Genomic DNA, 19,732 nt, shown 5'->3' on the forward strand with positions numbered 1-19,732 from the left:
TCCACCCCTACAGGTTCCGTGTTATTAGTCACCCCACTTTCCAGATGCGAAACAGGCTCTGAGAGGCCAGGGGACTTGCCCAAGTTCACTCATCTCACTCCCTCATCACAGCAAGGAGCCAATCCCACTGGGACTCACACCTACCAGGGCCGGCTGTCCACTGGATGGCCCTCTGGTTGGGAGGCCCGCAGTCTCACTGTCCTCCAGGGACCAGACCCCTCTGGCTAGGACTATCAAGAATGGCCCAGGGCTGGTGGCAGGGCTGCTTCCCGCTGGCAATATTTGGTTCTGGGAGGAATCCCCCACTGAGCCAAACCCTCCCGTCCTGTTCCAGGGCTGCCCCATGAATTAAACATGCCCCCGTAGTTAACTCGGTAATGCTTTTATTAATAGTTAATTACTCAACCCGCACTGGGGAAATGAGAGCCGCTCAGGCCTCGTAAATTAAGGCAGTGATCTCCTGAAGGAAGCCAATAGGAGTTCATTACCGGGCCCCTCCCGCGGCAGCCCCTCTGGGCTTGCCACTTAGCGGTGCTAAACGAGCTGCCCCAGGCTGTTGGGGGACAGAGCTTCTGGGTGGAGGAGGAGGCGGAGGGGGATCTCCCCCTGCCTGCCCTGATGTCCACGGAGGGACCCATCATCGGCGGGCTGAGATGTCGGCCCGGCAATGGCGCCTGGTCCTGGTCCTGTGCTCCCTGTCACTGGGGGAGGGGGATCCCCCAGGCAGGTCAAGGCCACCTGGGCCAGCTGTGGGATCCCTCACTGGGCCCTCGCAGACAGGAGCCGCAGACAGCAGCGGAGCCCAGCCGCATCACCTCGCAGCCGCCCTCCCCCAACGCGGCCTCTTTCACAAGCGCCCAGACTTCGAGGTTTTTGTTGTGGCTGAAGCCAATTTCCCGGCCTGATTTCGCAGCTGAGCTTGGATCAGGGGCCTGTTCTAACCTGGTTTGGCTCTTCTAAATTTAACTTGGCGCGTCCCATGTTTTGTTTCCCAGGAGACCAAGCCCCTGCTTCTCTTCCCGGGAGCCTGGAGCCCGCCCCTGCTCTGAACCTGCTATGTGCTGGGACCTGTCCCCCAGCTTTATCTCCTTGCTCCCTCGCGATCAGCGCTGACTTGGGCCTAGAGATCCCGCCCCCCCGGGTCTCCATTTTTTCTTCTGAAAACTGAATGATGATACCTGTGTCCCGAGTTGCTGGGTGATTAAATGCGAGAATAGGAGAGTGCCCAGCACAGGGCCTCGGGCAGCCTCCCACGGGGACAGCTCTCTCCAAGTGGCCACCAGGCCCCTCTCCAACCAGGCTGCCATCTTATAGACAAGCATGGGAGGGTTTAAAGACGCTCCTTGACCTTGCCTGAGGATCCAGAATGTCATAAGGCCAAAGCTCACCCCTTTCCTTCCGCAGAGGCCACGTGGGGAGCCCAGTCGTCCCTCCAGAAGATGGGCCAAGTCCCAGGAACAGGAAAGCTCCAGCCTTCTGTCCCCATGTCACAGAATCTCACCAAGGCAATCTGGCATGGGACACAGGAGCACAGGCTCTGCGGTGGGGCCAGCCCCAGTCCAAATCGTGCCATGCCAGCTAGCTGTCCTGTGGACCCTTCGAGCCTCAGTTTCCCCATCTGACAGAATGGGTTCATGGTAGCATCTGCCTCCTTGCAGGGTCCTAAGGATTTCTGTCTGAAAGTGCAGCCTTCTTTCAGAGCTCCCCACCCCTGCGTTTCTTTATATGTAACCTGGGGAGAGCAGAAGCTTCCCTCACTGGGTTGGAGGCCCCACAGAGATAATGGGCATCAGCCCGCCTGGCCAGCAGGAAAATGCAAAATCGGTGAGCTGCTGGGGTGAATGGCCAAGGCCCCACAGAGGCAGGGTTTTCCGGACTGGAGAGGAGAGCCATAAACACTGCCCCAGGAGGTTGCAAGAACCTCTGGCCCATGAGGACTCTCCCGGGTCAGGTGCTTCGGAGGATGGGGACACATTGCCTCCCCACACCCACGCTGCCACCAGCAGCTTTGCAGGCAGAGATCAGCCTCTGCAGTGACCCCCCAAACTGTCGGAGCCACAAGCAGGCAGTTTGGGGCGGAAGATGGAAGCCTCCCCCAGTCAGAGAGCTCGAGTCACTGAGGAGTGCGCTCCAGGTTCATATATAATATGTAGCGTCAGATTTAAATGTCACTGCCGCAGGCGGCTGACCCCGGTCCCCACACAATGGGCCGCCAGGGGCGCCTACGCCGCCTCTTCATCTTCCTGGCGGTAGCTGACCAAAGGGAGGGGGATTTGGTTTCTTAAAAAACTAAACAGTTGTTGCGCACTGGCGTTGCCTGGGCAACAGCCGAGGGGGAGAGAGAAGCATCTTATTGTTTAAAGTTATTCTTGCTGGATTTCAAAGGGCTGCTCGGAAAAGACCGCATTCTCCAAGCAGCCTGGCTAGTCCTCTCTGTCTTCCCCCGCCCGGCTCCTGCCCTCCCTCAACCCTGGCGCCCCCCCACCCCCTCATTGCTTCCCAGCCTGAGATCATGGCCGGGCTGGACATCAGGGCCCCAGAGGCAAGTTCCCTCCTGTACTCCCCGCATTTATACCCAGACCCAGCAGGGCTCTTGCAGAATAAACACACCAGCCACCGGCTGCCGTTCCAGCTCTCCCTGCCCTGGACAGACAGATGGACACGTGGCTCACGGACTTAGGGACCAGCTCCCCAGAGTGCCTGAACTTGCGAGGGTGGGGAGAGTGTCTTGGCCATGCAGCTGAGTTCCAGAGGTGGGCGTCTTGGTGTTCAGGCCCAGACAGGGTCAAGATAAAGGTGGCCGTGCTAGGTCATTGCTTGGAGGCCACGGCCTGGTGTCACCACCAGGATCATGTGAGACCAGCCCGAGTGGCCTCCCATGGCCCTCTGCTCCTCATATGACACTCCACGGACATTGTTTACTCTTCTCTCTTCCCCATGAGACTGTCAACTTCCTGACAGCAGGGCAGCCTCTGCTCATCTCTGTGTATGCTTGGAAGTGCCTCCAATCCTTTCAGGAGCAAAGCAAATTCTGAAAATCCAGATGAGATGTACATATATCTTTAATTTAAAAATGTTTACATAGTGAGTACATACGCATGAGGCAAAACTCAAAGGGTTCGAAAGGAATAAATGCCCGTGTTTCCGGATGCCTAATCTCCCTCTGTGGGGACAGTCATTGTTTCCAGCTTCCGAATATTCTGCTCATCTAGAAGCAAATGGGCATGAAATAAAATATATTATTCACATCTCTAGCTCCTGTGTCTAGCAGAGGGCCCAGTACTCAGAAGATGCTTGATTAAAGTCCGTCGGATACATGCATGCACACAAACGGGTGGATAGATGGATGTTGGATGGATGGATGGACAGACAGACAGACAGATACAGGGGTGGCTGGACAAATAGAAAGGTGGTCGGTGCGTGAGCAGGTGCAGCTCTGGTACTGTTAGTTCTCTTTCCCCCGGATATGTGGGTTCCCCAGTAAGAAGTTCGTTGACAGAAAGATGGTAGGGCCCAGCCCCAGACGCACTGAGCCTGAGAGACTCGTGTTATTCAGCTGGATACATCCCACAGGCCGTCGTGTAGTGGTTGTACCAGGTAGGAATTTCATTCTACTGCTAATAACAGAGAGCCAGCTACAGTGGCTCGAATCCACAAAGGTTTTCTTTTTCTCGTGAAAAGTTCTGATGGAGGTTCCGTCCTTGGGGATATGGGAGCTGAGGTTGCCGTCATGGCCTTGATCTCTCCTTCGTGGTCTCTAAGAAGCTGTTGGGGGAAGGGGCTCCAGCCATCACGTCCTGTTCCAGGGAGGAAGTAAGAGGAAGAAGAGAGGCCAAAGGTCGAGTCCACGTCCCGTTGAAAAGCCTATTCCTGGAGGCCCCAGCCAACGACTTCCTATCATATCTCCGTGGCAAGGCCTCGCTGCAAAGGAGGCTGGGAGATGTGGCTTTTAAGGTGGGCACGTTACTCCCCTAAATAATCCTGGGGATCTGTTAGTAAGGAAGAAGGGGGAACTGGATAAAAAGAGTGGAGAGCTAGCTGGGAGAATCCGAGGGTTCTGGGCCCGGGGATTGACGCCACAGGAAGGAACAGCCCGGGAGTGAGCATCAGCGAAAGCACAGAGCGTGAAAGCCCAGGGCTCACTCCGTCTGAGTCCTGCTCGTTCTCGCCTCCAAGTGTCTCTAGGATGGGGCTGCCTCCCCCCCCCTCACTCTCACCCACCCCATTCCCCCACCCCTGTTCCAAGACATCCCCATCTTCCCCCTGGAAGCTTCCCTCTGACCCACACTCAGCTCGGTGCTCTGTTCTCCCTCATCACCCAGAGTCGCCTCCCCCATCAGTTCACTGGAATGCACCGGACCCTGCAGTAGCTCCTCACACCACTAGGAACTAAACCCCAGGGCTTCCTAACGCCTGGGAGCCCTTGCTTGATGTGGCCCCTTCCCTCCCGCAGCCATCCTCCCTCCCCCTCACTTGGCTCCCGCCAGCAGCTCCCCTGCAGCTCCCCTGCCTTTCCGGTCACTGCTCACATATCACCTCCCCAGAGAGGCCCTCCTGACCCTTTTACCTACACTGTGCCCCTCTGCATCCCTTCTTCTTTATTTTTTTTTTTAAGATTTTTTATTTATTTATTTGACAGAGATCACAAGTAGACAGAGAGGCAGGCAGAGAGAGAGAGGAAGGGAAGTAGGCTTCCCGCTGAGCAGAGAGCCCGATGCGATGCGGGGCTCCATCCCAGGACCCTGGGATCATGACCTGAGCCAATGGCAGAGGCTTTAACCCACTGAGCCACCCAGACACCCCCCTCTGCGTCCTTCTTAACTCAGAGAGTTAACCCATTTGGGAACATGAACCCTTTGGCACCCGGGGAAGCCTACGGACCCGTCCCAGAATGTTTCTAAATGTGTCATGGAAAATACGTAGAATCACCAGAGAAGCCAACGATATTGAAATGGAGTTCTCAAAATATTTACCAAACAGGTGAGGTCGAGTGCTATGCGGGCTTCTCTTTGAAAGCATCGCAGAACAAGGGCTAGCGGCAGTTTTCCGAACTATCACAAGTTTTTGCAGTAAGGAGTATCGATGATGTTTTGAACTGCCGACCACTGTAACATGATAGGAAAAATCCGATTTCTGCAGGTGACAACGTCACAGGCATCGCTAATAGTTCTGTGCTATGTTGCCAACATTTATCATTGAAGAGAAACAAATGCTCTATTTCAGTTAGAGGGTAATGAAATAAAAAATATACACCCACCCTTTTCACTTCATTGACCCCCTGAATTCTGTCTATAGATTCCTCAGTGGAGAGTCTGGTTTGGTTTTTTTTTTTTTTTTTTTTTCAAGTTTTTATTTATTTATTTGACAGAGAGAAAGAGAGAGCACAAGTAGGCAGAGAGGCAGACAGAGAGAGAGAAGGGGGAAGCAGGCTCCCAGCCAAGCACAGAGTCTGCTGCAGGGCTCGATCCCAGGACCCTGAGATCATGACCTGAGCCGAGGGTAGGGGCTTAGCCCACTGAGCCACCCAGGCGCCCCTGGTTTGGTGTTTCTTAAAAGCCCCTTTCTCTGTCCGACATCATATATTTGTCTGTTACCTTGCTCACTGTCAGTCCCTCCCAGGAGGGCAGGAACTGTTGTGGTCTCTGCTGTATGTTCGGTACCTAGAACACTGCCAGGCACAGAAGGGATCAAGAAATATATATTTTTTTAAATAAATGAGCAAGCAAGGGATGAGGCTGGAGAGCCGGGGAGGCTGGGGCCAGATGCAAGGAGCCTTGAATGCCCCACTCAGGAGTGCGGCTGTGACTGGTGACGAAGGCGTCACCCTGGCCGGGCATATAGGAGGGGGAGAGGAACAGGCTGGCTGAGGCAGCCTTCCGGAGGCAGTCTGCTGAGAGAGGCTCGGGTGTAAACAGCTGTGCATCAATCCTGAATGTCAGCACTCACTTCACACTCCATCTCCTCCTTCCAGCCTCCCTGTCTCTTAAACGGAGACCTTGGAGAAGCTGGGCCAAAGCTCTGCCATCATTCTTCAGTGTTTCCAGCCACGGCGGTGTGCCAAGCGACAAGGACAGGGCCCACGGGGAGGCGGGCATAGGGGTGGGTGGAGAAGGAGAGGCCCAGAGCCTCATGACCCGCCTGGGGGACGCCTTACCGGCTGCTACTCCAGAGGAACCAGGTTTGTGAGACCCTGGAGCCAAGGAGGAGGTGGGTCACCCCTCCCAGATGGGGGCTGGCTGTGCGGGACCGCGGACTTCACAGTGGCAAAGTTCTGGAATCAGACCGACCTCGGCCATCTATCTATTCCTTAATTGCATGCACTCGAACAGGTCACCTAAGCACTCCACGTCTCGTCTCCACATCCCTAAACCGGGGGCGAGGGAGGATTCTCGGGGAGAAGAACAGATCTAAAGCAGCAGCTCCAGGCCAGGTGTGCGCAGGGACACTCAACACAGAGCCTCGGTGCTGTTAACACCCAGCAAATGACAGCGCACGGGGACCGTGGGACTGGGACTGTGGGCTCACTAACCCACTCCATCTCCCCGCCCAAAAAGGGTGGTAATGCAGGAGCCAATAAGGCAGGGATGGAGCGAACACTCAGGCCTGGAGACGGACAGACGTGGGTTCAAATCCAGTGGGACCTTGTGGAAGCTCCATCACTTCTCTCCGGTCCACAGTTTTCTCATCCATAAAACAGGGATGAGACTGTCTTCTCTCAGTGCTGTGAGGCTTCCTGGACAAGAAGGATGTGTGACAGGCTCCAGAGATGGGGCCTGACCCCAGCAGAGCTCTCAGTCAACAGAGCCTTGAATGCTGGTGGCCGGTCACAGTCCCAGCCCTGGGCCCCAGGGGACAGACCGTAGTGACAGTTCCCGCTTCAGTCATGCAGTTTACACTGTGGAAATCACACCCGCTCACCTGGCTTTACCAGCTCCTCTGAATAATCAGGACTGAGTGCTGGATCCACTTTCTGCAAACAGGGAGCTCAGGTGGGCGCAAATTCCCAGTGGCCATCAGCTCAGAGGTCACACAGCCCGTAGAGAACCCAGTAAGAAGCCGGGTTCCTCAGCGCCCACCGCTCGGATCAGCCCCTTGGACATTCGTTCACCCAACAGACAGCCCCTGAGCTAGGCTTCAGACATGACTTCTGCCCTCAAACACAGAGGAGCCTGGTGGCCTCGGGGCTCAGAGTCAGGGCTCGGTCCTCGCTGCCCCAGTGGGAAGGGAGACTCACATCTGCTCATGGGGGCAGGTCAGGACGTGCCCAGAGTCCAGTCAGGGCTCAGAGTGTCCACCGTGAACAGTGAAACAGAAGAATAATATTGAGGAGGAGAGTTGTCTCTCCTTGGGGACAAAATCCTCTCGTTCATAAGCCCAGAGATAGAAACTAGGATCCCTGCCCTAAAATAAAGAATCCACCGGCCCAATGCATTCAGGAATCTCCTGCCTTCTCTGAGAGCCACACTGCTTTGAAGCAGACTATAGCCTCTCTAGAAAGTTCTACGGAAAAGAAACCCTATTTAACCCAATGCTTCCCAAATATGTTTGAATATGGCACTCTTTCTTCCAAGCCACCTCTACAACTTCCGAATATGCTAGGATGGTGGAAAGAACAGTGTCTAGAGCCAGAGCCGAGGGTTGGAGGCCCAGCCTCAGAATGGGATTAGAGCTTCATAAACTGTCAAAACATTATAACCCAGAGGAGGCAGAGTGATTTGCTCAAGGTTGCTTTCATCTGACCTAGAACCCTGATCTCCACAAGACTGAAAATCCAAGAGGTGCCCTTGAGGCACAGACTGCTTTGTTTCCCTTCTGACAGGGGTAGTCCTGACAACCTGCCGAATGGATGTTACTTCAGGTCTTCTAGTCCGCATAGCGTCTTTGTGCAGATCACAAAAAGGCATCTGCCGCTACTGAGTCAACAAAATTCCACATCAGGGCACATACATTGATAGAGCATTATATGGGCTACATTTCAGTCCCCACATGCCCCCGGGCCAAATATCCTTGTGCAGGATACAACCTGTACAACTGTACATGGCAACTCTTGTTAGCCCCCTTTTCCTCATTCTCCTCATTCCTTCCACCCTGTTCCCTTCACGTGAGTGGTGCCCTCCCCTCAGGGTGCTAGGTCGAGGCTGGCATGGGAACAGTTGTTGGGCTGCACTTCCCAGGCCCCAAAGCGGCACCGGCCAAAGGTGCTGACTCAGCAAACTTTAATTTATCTCACAGGCCAGGGGTGCGTGTGAAGCAATTAGTGAAATAATGGTTATGTCGCACTAAAAATTATTTATAGAGTCACCGTGCACACAGCTGTGATTAAATTAGACAAGCAAGGGGGACAGCGTCCAAGGCCCAGGCTCCAGCCGGCTGGGACTGAGGTGGGGCCCCGTCTCCTGTCCACTCACCCCCTGCTGCTCAGGTGAGCCAACCATGCCCCGGACAGGGGTGAGGAGGGTCTGCATGGGCAAGAGCATAACAAGACGACACGTCCTAGATGGTCTAAGCTGCCAGGATCCTAGAACATGAACAAGTCCGGGGTTATCACCCATTTGAGGCTTAACGGTAACTAAGCCTCTTGGCTCCCAAGAGCCCAGAGGCAAGCTGGAAATCGTAGATCCAACCAGCTGTCTCCTTCTGCAGGTGGCAACACCGAGGGCCAGAGATCCTGTCTCTCTTGTTCTTCCATGGGTGTCAGGAGACTTAGCCCTGGGTCCTGGGTGAGTCCTTGACCCCACTTGGATCGCAGTGAATCCTCTGCAAGTTAGTGTTGGGCAGGGGGCTCCTTTGGGCAGGGACAGATATTTATTGAGCACCTACTGCATACCGAGCAGTTTTATTCATGTTTAGTGTATACTCTTATTCAGCTCCTCCCAACATTCTTGTAAGGTAAGTATCTTTGTTCCCACTTTACAGATGGAGAATTTGAGGTTCAGAGAGAGGAAGGCTGTGTTGCCCACAGCCACACAGCAAGTGAGGGTAGAGCTGCTTTCTGAAGGCCCTTGGCAGTGCTTCGGGGTGAGTGTGTTGGGGTGCCTTCTGGGTGCCCTAAACTATCCTGGCTGTGGTGCTAGAAAAGGATAACAGGGCTTCTTTGACACTGAACACTGAGCCGGACACTGGGCATGCATCATCTCACTTCATCTGCGGCCCCTCGTACACATGGGGAAACTGAGTCACAGAGGGTGCCATGCGTGCCATCCAGCCCGCAGCCCTTCAGGGTTTGTGGTGGACAGCAGGTCTCCATCTCTCACCGTGATGGGAGCAGCCCCCTATGTTGGAGCTGCAGATTTTGCTGAAAGGCCAGAGCTCGCTGTGTGATTCTAGGATTCTCCTAGGGAGCTGAGGGGCTCAGAAGCCCTGAGGGCCAGGGTAGGCAGTGTGGGTGATGGTCAGGAGGTCCTCTTGGCTCCCAGACCAGCTCCTCCACCAACCCCAGACCCGCATCCCTGGTGCTTCCATCCCTCCCCCTCTGAGTTAACGAGGTCTTGGACCATTTCACAAGAGTCCCAGCCTCAGTCATCTCATAGTGGATGGGGCCGTTCTGGGCCTCCCTGCACACCAGCTCCTGGAGGCATGGAGCAGTGGGTGACTGCGCAGGACCCAAAGAGTTCCAGGCTCACGATCTCCCCAGCCCGCCTTTTCCTCCTCCTCTCTTCCAGCACCTTCCCTGGGCCTCCCCCATCAGCTCCTCCTCTCCCTCGGAGCAGGTACCTCCCTGCAACCACAGCTCCCTAGAAGGGGGCCAGCTGAGTTGGTGTCCCCTGCCCAGTGGCAGGCACTCTCTGGGATCCCAAAGTAGGAGGGCTGAGAATTGACGGAGGAGCTGGGTGACCCCGACGTCCCCATCTCCCACTGGGTACCCCCCAGAACGCACAGTCCCCCTCATTGCCCCCTGCCACCGCCCAGTATAGCTCCTCACCCCGGGCAGGGCCAGCCTCTGGGTTCTCCTGGCTGCACACAGGTCCAGTCCTCCCTCCTGGGTCTGTCCTGAGTCGTACTGCTGCCTCCGGCCACTTAGCATGCAGCCCTGGTTCTTCGGGCTGCAGCAACCAAATGAGATTAGCTCGCCTGCTAAAGCAAGTCCCCGCTCGCCTCCCCGCCACCCATGGCCCCGCGCACCACCAGCTGTTGTGGTGAGCCTCCCACGGCCAAGGGGCCCAGCCCCGGCCCGGCCACCTCTCCCTGCATCAACCTTGGGGTCAGTATGGGGCAAGTGGAAAGAGGAGGAAGGATCCTGTCCAGCTTTGGTGACCCTCTACCCCTCCCCCCAACAGACCTTCTGGAGTAGGGGCAGGGGGTGGGGGCACAGATGGAGACAAACAGGATTAAAGATGCTTCCTTGCTTCGCATCCTTTGCCAATTCTCCTGCATCAAATCTGGGAGGTGCACACCTTGCCTCTGCCCCTCTCTTTAATCCCTGGGGGCCAGCGGCTAGGGGCACCAGAGGAAGGGCCCAGTTTCTATCCGTCCACCTGCAGCCAGCCATTGGCCACCAAGCATCAAGCAGGAAGGTCTGCGCTTGCCCAGGGCTTCCCTGCCACTCTGCTGGCTGGGGAAGGGGAGTAGCTCAGCCCCTCAACCCCAGTCCAGCCCTTGTCCCTGCCCCTTGCCTGTAGGGAGCTCCCAGGAGCCTATAAAGGAACTTGGCTAAAAGATTTTCAGCAAGTCTGAGTTCCCAGTCAGGGCCTCTGAGAGCTGAGGATGCTTCTGAGGACAGGACTTGGGTGGGTTTGTCTCGTAAAGGGGGCAGGAACCCCGGCCAGGCTCTTAGGGAAGCAGAACAGATGCAGCTGCTTCCCTGACCAAGCCCGGGGCCAGCTGCCCCCTCAAGCCTTTTCTCCTGCTCCTGTCCCTCTTGGCTCTCTACCCCACAGGCCACCGGCCCAGCGGGCAGTGACAGGTTCCTGAGGCCGTTCAGATGGTCCTGAGCCACCTGGGGCTTCACGCCTGGCTGGGTCCCGCCAGGCTGCTCCTTGGGAGATCTGAGATTGGCACCTGCTGGCCGAGGATGGCTCATGCGCCCACCACCTACTCCATCCACCTGGACAGTCCAGTCCGGGGGTCGGGTGGGGGGCTCCGGCTGAGTTGGAAGGTGGCCCAGTGCGAAGGAGGGGCTCTTCCTCTTGCCTGGAGGGGAAGGCTCCATGAAACCTTCACCAACGCTGCACACCATCTCCTTCCCCAACACACCTCGCCAGCCACCCCCCTGCCCCCCACCAGCTCTTTGCTTTATACTTGCCATCTGTGTAACCTGAGGCAAAGCACCCGCCCTCTCGGAGCCTCCCTTTCCACGAAATCCGAGTGATCCCTACTTATGCCAAGGGCCGCTGTGTGCCTCAAATTAAATCACGACTGTGCCTTCCCGTGTGAATCACAGCGAACAGAGGGATTTTTCCTTCTCGGTGACTGAGCATCGCGGTTCCTCCTGGGTTTGCTGGCCTTTGGCCCACAAAAGGCTCCACAGGCTTTTGCCCGGCCCGGCTGCTGCTCCTCCACACGGTTCATCCGGAGCAGATCCGGTCCCTTCTGGCCTCTGGCCCTGGGCAGAGGGAGGGAGCCTCGCTGTGCACACGCAGGGGGGCGTGGATTAGAAACCCAGCGCTGAAATGGCTTTCTTATCACAACACCACCTGAATTGCCGGGACCAACTCTGGAAATTGCATCGCCACCCCCTCCCCTGCCTGCGTCCCCTCCACTCCCCCCCTCCCCTCTGCTCCTAGCCCCCCCCACCCAACCCAAGCCCCTACCCCTTCCCAGAGAGCTAGGCTGGGAGAGAAGTAGGCAGAAAGAGGCAGGCGGGAGAGGAGAGTGGGGCGGGCAGGAGCCCAAGCTCCTAGGGGAGCAGCAGGCAGAGGTAGAAACAAGGCTGGGACCGGAGACATATCAGGTGCTGCCGTGGTCATTCCCCCGCCTGCTCCTGGGCCTGGCCGGCCTGGCCAGTGGCTTCTCCTCCCTGCTGGCTCCTCTCCAGCCCCCACCCTGGCGCCTCTGCTGGGTCCGGAGCAGGGCCCTCAAGGCCAGAGCAGAACCCTGGGCTGGCGCCCACGGGTGCTTGGAAGCAGCCCCAGTGAGTTCCTGGCAGAGCCAGGCTGCAGGTGGTGGAGAACAGGCCTCGGGTGGCCAGGGGCAGCCAGCTGTGTAATCAGGCAGCCTCTCACCGTGTCCAGGTCCAGCCGGAGGCAGGAGGCTTGACAGGGAGGGGGCCGAGGCGAGCAGGGGGAGGCTGCGGCCCCACCTGCCTCCAGCTCCCCAGGCAGGCCAACTGGGAGTATTCCGTGGGGGCTCAGTGCGACAGGAAACTCAGAGGGGCTGCTGGTGTCTCAGCAGGGGGCTGGGACAGAGCCTATAATCCTCCCTAGGCCCCCTCGGCCAGACCAGACCAGGCCTCGGGACTGATGGAAAATCAGAAGCTAAATGCTGCTTCTTCCCCATCTGAGCTGGTTGTGGCTTTCCTTCCTAAGCCAGCGTCCCCATGCCCAGCCTGGAAGTCTGAAGCTCCCTCACTAACTGGGCTTTGGCCTCTAACCAGGCAGAAGTCCCTCTCTCAGTCCCTGTTCCCCCATCTCCCCTCCATGTTGGCACCCACCTCTAGGACAGACCTGGGATGGGCAGTCACAGGGACCAGGGAGCCCAGCCCTGAGCCCAGCAGCAGGAGGACTCTGGTCCAGGGCCACATGGCCCCAGAACTTTCCCCACTGGGCTCACTGGGCTCACTGGGCTCACTGGGCTCACTGGGCTCACTGGGCCCACCCTCCCCAAACACACACACACACACACACACACACACACACACACACACACACACAAACACACTCTCACATCGTTGGGAATGTGTTGGTGAGTCTCAAGTTCCTGTATTATTAGCTCCAAAGATACCTGAATCGAACTCCCATTTTACAGGTGGGGAAAACAAGACTGAAAAGAGGGAATGGACTGGACTTGTCCAAAGCCGCATGGCAAGCTGACCCCTCTAAGCCCACCCAGTCCTTCCCTCCCAGGGGGACATCCCCTGATAGCCCCATTGTCCTGAAGACTCTCTTCCCAGACTTCCCAGGAGGACCTGCCTCCTGGCCGCCTTGCTCACCTGGGCCTTCCAGGCCCAGCCAGTTGCAGGGCCCCAAAGTTAATAAATCAAGGTGACTTTGGGGACAAGAATCGGCCTCTTTCTCCCTTGTCCCTCCCATTTGCATAATCCTGGCTGGCAATATGATAATGATGTTTGTTAAAGACAGAGCACAATAAATTAATACCGTTAAGTTGTTGCTGCAAAATGCAAAGCAGGTAATTTACTGCCAGCAAGGAACGGAGCCTTTAAACTGTAATGGATTAACTTTCCCAGCAGCAAATGTGTCCCCCGAGGGAGGGAGATGGGGAGGCAGGGGCGGGGCCGCCTGACTGATGGTAGGGGGACCTGCCTGCTTCCCAGGGAAGCATTCCCCTACCCCATTGTACAGGAGGGGAAACTGAGTCTTGAGTGGGGCAGGGAGCTGTAGAAGATCACAGCAACACGTGGTGGTGACCTGGGGCTTTCCGGAACAGCCTATACCCCTCTGGAGGAGGGGCCGCAGATGCCTCATCAGTGCGTCCACTCTGGGACTCTCAGAAGGAGCCCCTGTGGCAGACCCTTCTTTCTTGATGGTGATTAGAGAGGTCCCACCAGGCCTTGTCCCAGCCCATGGGTGACTGAGCCTGCAAAGCAGAGGGAGCCCCAGCCCCAGACTCGGTCCTTGCCTAGGTTCCTGCTCCTCCCAGAGTCCCCACCACAGCAGGAGGGAAGGCTCCTATTCATTTAGGACCCAGGGTGGGGGCAGGAAGGGTATACCAGGAACTGAGCGCCAGGCCCAACCTCCCCCAAACAGGGTCCTCACATCCAGGGACAGGAGGGGGCTAAGGAAGGAAGAAGTGTGGGGAGATCAGGAGGGGAGAGGTTAGTTCTGTCTGGGGAAGCAGTGGGTATGGTGGGTGGTCAGGGGGAAGGCAGGTAGTGGGAGAGGCCAGCTGGGTACCTTGGCCCTTCATCATCACCTCTCAGGGGTGCTCCCCCAGTACTGCTCAGACAGCTCTGGGCCCCAGGAGAATTGCTGCAGCCCCAGCTCAGGGCGGGCCGCTGGGCGGGTAGGCGGGTCTCAGGGACCCCAGCAGAATTCTAATTTCCCATTTATCTCTGCAGCTTTTCCAGCTATATTAAAGGGGCGATGCTCTGCAGTTGGCTCCCGAGCTAATTGGATTTGGGCCTCCACTCACTCCTGGGCAAGAGAGGGGGCGGGGGGAGGTGCGGAGACATGGGGGCTGACCTCAAACAAGCCTCACCCCTCTCTGGACCCCCCCCTTCCTGATTTCCTACGTATCAGGCAGGGGACCAAGAGCAGGACAGGACAGACAGCACCCTCTCTATTCCCTCCCCAGCCCAGCGCAGCAAGTACTGTTCCTCTGGGCAGCTGAGGAAACTGAGGTCTGGGGACTTTCAGTAACCTCAGGGGCTAAAGAGTAGCCACAGTGAATCTTTCTAAGAGCCCGGAGTCCCATTTTTAAAAGCCTGGTTACATTCAAATAGACCTAGGTGGTGGGCTGGAGCTTTCTGTGCCCATTTCGAAGATGGGGAAACCGAAGTCTCTTCCGCAGCTGTGCTTAGATTTAGGCTTTTTTTTTTTTTTTTTTTTTTTTTTTTGTGGGGAAGAGAAGAGGGAGAGAGAGACTCTTAGGAAGGCTCCACGCTGAGCCACATGGAGCTCGACCTCATGACCCCTGAGATCATGACCTGAGCCGAAATCAAGAGTCGGACACTTAACCTACTGAGCCATCCAGGGGCCCTCACTTTCGGACGATGTTCCTCTCGGGGAAAGCCCCCTTCCATTCCCTCCCACCCCAGGGTCCACACCCGGGCTGAGCTGGAGGGAGGGCCTCGCTTCCTGAGCACAACCTCATTCCCAAACGAACCGCAAACGGAAGTCATACAGCTCAAGTCCAGACGGGAAGGAGAGACAAGAGAAAGGACCTGAGTCTGCCGGAGCCTGTTCCTAGTGACTGAAGAGCCAGGCAGGCCCTCTACACGAGTCACCCCCATTTCATTGTCACAAGAGCCTCGTGAGCCAGCGTGGCTCCCATGACCATTTTCTTTTCTTTTTTTTTTTTTTTAATTTTTTTTTTTAAGATTTTATTTATTTATTTGACAGAGAGAGACACAGCGAGAGAGGAAACACAAGCAGGGAGAATGGAAGAGGGAGAAGCAGGCTTCCTGCCACTGAGCAGGGAGCCCGATGCGGGGCTCGATCCCAGGACCCCGAGATCATGACCTGAGCCAAAGGCAGAGGCCTAACCCACTGAGCCACCCAGGCGCCCCCCATGACCATTTTCTAGACAAAGAACCCGGGGCTCCTGGGAGGTGTGCTTTGTGCCAGGTTTCATGGGGAGGAGCTGGTTGATCTGGGATTCGAACCCAGAACGTGAGCTCTTTGCAGGACGCTCTCTCGTGCAAGAGGAAAGTCGGGACTCCGAATTCCAGTGAGGAGGAGGTCCTGGAACCAGGGCCAGAGACGGTGACAAGCAGGGAAAGGTGCTCTGGGCTGGGAACTGGGGGACCTGGGTTTGAATCTCTACTTGGCCCCGGACTTACTGCTTACTGTGAAATTTTATTTCTCTGAGGTCAGCAGCAAAGTGCAGATACTAATGGTGCCAGCCCTGTGGGGTGATCATAATGCAGGAAGGATGCCTGAAGCATTAGCGCTGCGCCGGACACACAGTAGGTGTTCAAGCAAGGCTGGCTGTCATTTGCCACGGACGAATACACACCAGGCTCAAGACTGCTGGAGAAGACCCGGGAAGAGCGTGGTCTGTTCCTCAGTCTTGGAGGTTATCAGAGCAAGAAGTTCTTCCAGAGGGGGAAACTGAGGCCCAGGCTTGCGACAAGTCAGTAGCAGAGCCAGCACTCAGCCCCAAGTCCACTGGCAACCTCCCTGCTCCAGCCAGGGTGATGGTTCTCCTTCTAGTCTCCTTTTGCCCTGTGTGTCCGCATCTGTCTGTCCAGGCGTCCCTCCCTAGGAGGCCAGCTGGATGGCTGACCCCAGCTGCCCTCTGTTCTCCAGCCGCTGGCAGGCACCAGCCTGAGAAAAATGCAAAGAGACCCCCCTCTGGAGGCTGCTCTTCCAGTGTCCCCTGTCCAAATGTTAATTTTCCCAGGGCCTTGATAAACCTTCCTGTCGCCTCCACCCGCCCGAGCCGTGGATTTTGTCTTACTGAGGGGTAACACGTCTACGCTTTGGTAACTGGCCGTCAATTTCAGGCAGTGCCCGAAGTGGATATCTGTGAGCAACCAGGACTGGCGAACCCCCATTCCGCCTCTTAGACCGATCCAGGGGACCAGCCCACTCGAGACATCACCACCTGCCCTTCCAGAAAAGGTGTCGGGACCCCGCCCCATCCCCTCCCTCTCAGCATTTTGGTGTGCACCTGCCCCACTCCCAATGGCCAACACCTGCATCTCTTTACCTGAGGCCCACTGAGGCCCCCGGAGCCACTGTGAGAGGCATGGAATAAGGTCCGGGGAGGAGCACCTAATTACTGACTCCGCCGGGCTGGGCTGTGAGGACCCCAGCTCCCTCACTCTTTGGCCAGTAAATACTCTGAGGTGTGAGTTCTCCACTGGCTCCCAGAATTCCCTGGGGGAGTCAAGCTCCAGATGTCTTCTGGGATACCGGATTTTATCATGCACCCCTCACTAGCTGTCTCCTTCCCCCCCTCGACTTCCTTACTCCGCCAGCTGCTGCTCTCTAGGAGGACCTCCCCAACAAACTCCTTGCCCTTGAATCCTTTCCTTTGGGTCTCCTTTAGCAGGAACCCAAACTAAGACACTCGCCAACATTTTTTAGCAGCTCAAGATGTAATGCCTTCTAACCAGCAGTGGAGCTACAAAGAGATCCGACACTTATCACATGCCTACTATGTGGCAGGCCTGTGCGTTCCTTGCTCCTAGATCAATTTCTCATTCAAGCTAGACACCGCTGGGAAGTCTTGTCCTCATTTTACAGATGAGGAAACAGACGCTCAGAGAGGTGAAGGGACTTGCCCAAGGTCACACAGCCAGCAACCGAGTCCCTATCCAAACTCGGGCAGCCCACGCTCAGCCATTTCACTCTACCTCCTCTACACCAAGGCAGGACATTCACCGACACATGTGAGCAACAGCTTGGTTGGGAAAATTTCCTCTGGCGGCTTACACTGGAGCAGCTTTCCTCAAGGTGCTAAAGATACTGCAATAAAAAGACGTAGTTCCTGCTCTAAAGGGGGCTGGCGATCTGATGGGGGAGTTAGATGCAGGGAAGTCTGTGCAGCTGGGACCTGTCCCAGAGTGTACCACAGCATCTTGCCTACAACGTCCTCTTTAGAATCTCGGCACATTGGTGCTGGGAGGCAAGCAAGAGATTGTCTATTTCAATGCCCTTATTTTGTGGATAAGGCAACTGAGCCCCAAGAGAGATAGGGACTCACCCGAAGTTGTACGACGTGGCCAGGGCTCTTGTCTTTGAATTCTGCTGAGCATCCCGTCTGCCCCCACCCTGTGCCTTAGTCTTGCCCTGCAATTCCTCAAGAGAGCCAGAGGATCCATCAGGTTCATAAGCAATTCTCAAAACTCAGAAGCCTCAAAGTTAATATATATATATATATTTATATATAATATATATAAATTAATATATAAAATATATATAATTTTTTTTACTACATAAAATGTTTTAATCTTTGTGAAACCTAAGAAAAAAATAAATGTACAGACTTAGGGGGAAAATATTTGCATATAGCAGGTAAAGGGTTAATAACCTTAATATACAAAGAGCTTTTACCAATCAATAAGGCAAAAATAAACAACCAGGAGGAAAGGTAGCAAAAGATAAGAGCCGGAGATGCCAGTCTAAGGAGTTGATGCCAGAGCTTAGGAATTCTGAGGACCCTAAGGGTGGTAAAACTGTTATTACTTGTTAAATAAATGCTTATTCATTATTAAAAGACCCATTTGTAGTGTGGGTCACACATTACTGCTTGTTAAACTGTTAAAATGCTGGGAGTCCTCCCAGATGCCTTATTTACAGTTATAATCACAGAAGAAGGTGGCCAAATGCCAGAGCCACGGCCCGGTGGTGGGTCCCAATCCCTGCCCCCTCCCCCAGCCCTGTGCCTGTGGTTCCTGGGTCCCACGCAAAGTAGCCCTAGAGCCAAGTTGTCCCTATAGCCCAGATCAGGCAGACCAGGGAGAAACATGGCTGGGGAGTCAGGATGCCCAGGCACAGATCCTGGCCACCCCCGCGCCGGATTGTTGTGTGCCCTCCACCTCCATCTATGGACCTCAGTTTTCCTGTCTGTAAAATGGGTGGGTTGGCACCAATGACATCAGAGGTGACTTCAGCACTTAAGCACTAGCTTTGGGAGGTGAGGGGGAGAGGCCGTGAGTGGCAGGAGGAGACCCAGCACCTACCACCCTCCCTGCCTCCACCTCTGGGCAGCAGGGCGGCTGCTGACATCATCAGCTAGAACTCGATTGAAGAGTCCTTTTCAGTGACTCAGGACAAAGATCCCACCTTACAGATGAGAAGACAGAGGGCAGGAGAAGAGCAGGGACTTGTGGGAAGTCGCCCAGCCCAGTCAGGACAGCTGGGCCCAGAGGCAGCTGCAGAGCCCCAATCAGCTGTCACCTGCTCTTTACCTTCTGGTTCCTATTTCCCAGTCTCTCCACCCCCATTCCTTGATTCCATGAAGTTCCCTCCAGTTCAGAGCCATATGCACCTTGCCCTGGCCTTTGGAGAGTCTGGTCAGGTCAGCAGTGGCCTCCAGGTCCAGCAGACTCCCTCTGTCTCTGCTCTGAAGGCAAGTCGGTCCAGAGTGAGTGCCCCAGGGTCCTACACTGCCTGCCAGGTTGCTATTAGCCCGGTGGGCCTGCAGGTGAAACACTGAGTCCCCAGGAGCCCCACCCCCATCTCAGTCCTACAGAACACCTGCTGTTTCATCCCATGCCTGTGTCCTTTATCTTCATGACTCCTCTTCTTGTGTGCCCCATACTGGCAGTGAGGAGATCGGGGAGGGGGCCAGCTTCGGCCACTTGCTGAGAGACTCCAGGCAAGTCGTGTAACCTCAGGAACCAGCACAGTGGCGAGGAAACAATTAGATAATCAAAGGAAAGGTATGGTTAGCACAGTACCTCGGACATAGGGGGAGGAGGGGGAGGTCAGTTAAGAGCAGCTGCTGTCATTACCCAATGAGACTCGAAAATGTCCCCCCTGGGGCTTCTTGGGAGAGGATCTGACACAAAGCATCTAGAAGGGGGCTCATTTAGGACCATCCTGGGGTGAGACCAAAAATGGCAGCTGGAACTAAGGTAGGGACCTTCAGCCCCTTTGAGGGCAAGGAGCCCTCCCTTGTGGCTCCCAATGCTCACCAGGGCGATGGCCACCTTACCAGCTCCCACCGGGGGGCAGCCAGCCTTGGGATCTGATCCAAACTGGGGGTGCCAATGTCCAGGGGAGGTGGGAGCCTGGAGCCCCAGAAGAGGCACATGATCAATACTAAGCCAATCTCTTACAATCTCTTACCCTGGCCTCTGCTATCCAGTTGTAAAGAAAATCACTCAGCACGCTAGGGAGATGTGAAAAATGCCACGGATTACAGTTTGGGATGTTCCGAGGGAGAGTAAGTGAGTCCGGGATTGTTTCCTGCAGTAAATAATTCATCCACTTTAAATTTCGTT

This window comes from Mustela lutreola, chromosome 9, assembly GCF_030435805.1.
Source record: "Mustela lutreola isolate mMusLut2 chromosome 9, mMusLut2.pri, whole genome shotgun sequence".
Classification (NCBI taxonomy): domain Eukaryota; kingdom Metazoa; phylum Chordata; class Mammalia; order Carnivora; family Mustelidae; genus Mustela; species Mustela lutreola.